This window comes from Engraulis encrasicolus, chromosome 24 (assembly GCF_034702125.1).
Source record: "Engraulis encrasicolus isolate BLACKSEA-1 chromosome 24, IST_EnEncr_1.0, whole genome shotgun sequence".
Lineage (NCBI taxonomy): Eukaryota > Metazoa > Chordata > Actinopteri > Clupeiformes > Engraulidae > Engraulis > Engraulis encrasicolus.
The window spans coordinates 10,540,689-10,543,872 of NC_085880.1; the positions used below are offsets into that span (position 1 = coordinate 10,540,689).

General features: G+C 43.3%; 1 long non-coding RNA gene across 2 annotated transcripts; it reads right to left on the minus strand.

Annotated features, from left to right (window-relative positions):
• Positions 1-403: 403 nt before the first annotated feature.
• LOC134441252 (uncharacterized) lies at positions 404-2,790 on the minus strand. Of its 2 annotated transcripts, XR_010033125.1 has the most exons (4): positions 2,628-2,790; positions 2,276-2,368; positions 860-999; positions 404-493 (listed from the first exon to the last, which is right to left on the minus strand). It is a non-coding gene; the product is annotated as an uncharacterized LOC134441252 (long non-coding RNA). The 2 variants fall into 2 exon arrangements; XR_010033124.1 differs by lacking the exon at positions 404-493 and having other exon boundaries at positions 530-999.
• Positions 2,791-3,184: the final 394 nt, after the last annotated feature.

Below are 3,184 nucleotides of genomic sequence, written 5' to 3' on the forward strand. Positions count from 1 at the left end.
TGCATTTTTCAGTCAGAGAATGAATTTTAAAAAAAAAGCCACACAGTCAAATTGTGTCCACCAATATTTACTGTCATTGAAATGTATGGACAATTTAAACAATGTATTACACATTACACTAGATACATTACTTTATACTATATTTTTACAGTTGTCATTACACACAAAAACTCTGGAAGGTGGGTAAGTGCAGCAACTGTGAAGGGCCTAGTCTGAGGTTGGAGGCGTCTGTGCTGTAAAAAAGATAAACAGAATTAGAAATCACATATCTGACAGTAGCTCCAGTGACATTTTAAATGTAAGTAACCTGGGTTGTTGGGGCAGGGACACCAAAAATAACTCCTTTATCTGGGCTCACCTGGTTGTGAGTGTCTGCGGTCAGCCATTCCCTCTTAGGGTAGAAAGTCTTCTGCGCAGGACGGTGCCCTGAAGGTTGACGTTCACAGTATGCAGCCTTCATGTCCTGGAACTTTTATTGTGCAATTTTCCATATCTGTAACAAGCAATGTGTTACACTATATTAGGGCTTCATTACATCAAATTACACAGCAGGGTTTTACAGGGTGTTGGCTACAGTCCCAGGACCTAAGTGGACTTGTATGCCTTGCTCAAGTGCACTTCAGCTGTGGATGGAGGTGTAGGTAGGGAGAGGTAAGGATGGGATTTCAACTTGCTTCTCTCTGATCTTAGGACCACCTCTCACCATCAGGTGATGGCTGGCTGCTACCTCAAATTTCATTCATGGCCCTAGTTATGTTCTGTAATCAGCATTGTTTTTACCTTACACAAATAAATGTAAATGCATTCAGCACCATGGGGGGCTGTGAAGACCTTTGAGAATATTTGCAGAACTACATACTGAATTGAGCCATCCGCCTTTCTCTTGGTTGGTGTGTTGAGATGGTGACTGCAGTCCAGGCGTCTTGGATTGGAGGAGAAAAGCTGTGGCTTTTACTGGCATAAGTATGTGGTTGTGGAAGGACCCTGTCTGCTGTTGACCTGAGGGAAAAAAAGAGCACAAATTGCATATTAGCACAGAGCCCATGCTTAGACCATAGACAGATAAATAATCTGGCACAATCTGCATGCAACCAACAGAACCTAGAAAGAGAAAAAAATAGCAGCAATACACAAAGGGGACAAGTATACAAAAAACATGCAAAGTGTTCTGATAAGGTGCATGGAGGTAGTCTGTGTTGATTCCAGCAACCTCAAAGACTGAAAAGTGTCCCAGTGTGTTGAATTGAAAACTTGGCGCGTGCGCGCGCACACATAGGAATATCATAATTTAGTGCAGTGTTTCTCAACAGGGGTGCCGGGGCACCCTGGGGTGCCGTAGGGCCCCCTCAGAGGTGCCACGGAAACGTGGCTGATAAATAAATTAGTTAATGTTAGTCAGTGGAATCTTTGATCTGCCATTTACGCACAATAAAGTAAATATTGGTCACCCCAGCTGCAACTTTGAACGTAGGTCGTGCTACTAGGTTGTGTGTCTCCAAATGTGTTACATTCTAAGCTTGTGTGGTATCGGATGTGATGCTGCATTACAGCTAGTTGGTTTGGGGTGCCTTGAAATTTTTCATGAATTGAAAGGGTGCCTCGCCTAAAAAAAAGGTTGAGAAACACTGATTTAGTGTATCAATTACAGCTACAGGATCTGTTCGCTTTTGTCAGATAGAACCATTGTTTTTCAAAGGCAGATCATTCCAAAAAGGATAGTAGTATCTGCAACTGGACGAGATTACACCCACAAACATGAATAAAATAAACTACCAGTGTGCAGTGATTCATTCTTCATTTACTTGGCAGCCTTGATATGTTGTGATACAGGAGCAAGGAACAGCTATGGAAAACACCACACCTTGGAATGGACAAAGCAGAACATTTCAATATAACCAGGGTAAAACAAATAATGTACCGGCATCTCCATGTGATCATTCAGTGTAGCCATCACAATAAAGATCTGCCGTGTAGCCGTCATGGTCATTAGGTGGTATTTATCAAATGCAAAACTACCGTCTTCTCAAAAACGACATCAGCGACATTACATTACACCCACAATCATGTAAACATTTGAAAACCCAAGGCAATCTATTTTGCAATGCTGGAGCGGCGAACAGGTTGTGCTTGTGCTTGCTACTATTACCAGAGTCATACAACAGAGACGTACCAAAGCAAAACATACAACGATATATTTTTGTAAACCACTAGAAAGACATGGGCTTTGCTGGTCAAAGTAATGTGTGCGTAAACATGGTAGAACTAGGTTACTTACTACGGGGTGAATCCGTATTTAGCAACTGAACGCGGATGGAGAAGGGGTGCTTCCGTCCTCCTCCCAGCTGGTTTGTCTGGCTCGTTCGCACAACTAGTAGCAAAACACACAAGAGTAACCGTCTGAGTTACACATAGCAATTCTGAAAACGTGTTCATGTGCACAGAATAAATGCCAGAGGGGGGGGGGGGTGGGGGGACACAAAAAAATAAAGCGATTGAGGTAGCAGCTAGATATGTTGGAGCTTGAGCTAATCCTCTGACCCCTCTCAATGGATACTTGCTTAAAAAAAGACACCAATGTGTCCTAAACCAATTCACAAAATATTATACAGACAAATATATTATCTCACCTCTCGATTAGAAATATGGTCACCAAAGCGTATTTGAAGCCGCTGCCGTAGCCGACTGTGTCCAAGAGTGTCAGGTCCCATTTCAAAATTTCAGCCCGTGTTGGAGTCTGGTCTTGCGAGTCCGATGACTATAATCCAAGGGAGTATGTTATCCTGACATGGTTAGTCCAGTGGTTCCAAAAAGCCAAAGTTTCTTCCTGTAGCTCTGCAAAAGCCACCAAAGTTTCCAAGTAGCTCAGCCTGCTGCTAACTCTCGTTACCTTGCTACTAGCCGAGTGATGATGAGCCTTGTCGCGTGTGCATGAATGATGGGGGCGGGGTCGGTCAAGTTCACGAGTCGGTGAACGCGCAGGGAGGAGGGGTGAGTGCTGGCGGTTGATGGACGTGTCAGAAACCAATAGAAGTGATGATGAGTATTACTTCTATTGGTTGCCGTTTTCTTCTGACTACGCCCTCTACACTGGACCAAAAGATTTCGTTTTTTTTCCAAACACTCTATTTCAATGGGTGCTATGGCGTCATGAGGAGTTTTTCAGATGATATGGTAAAATATGTGC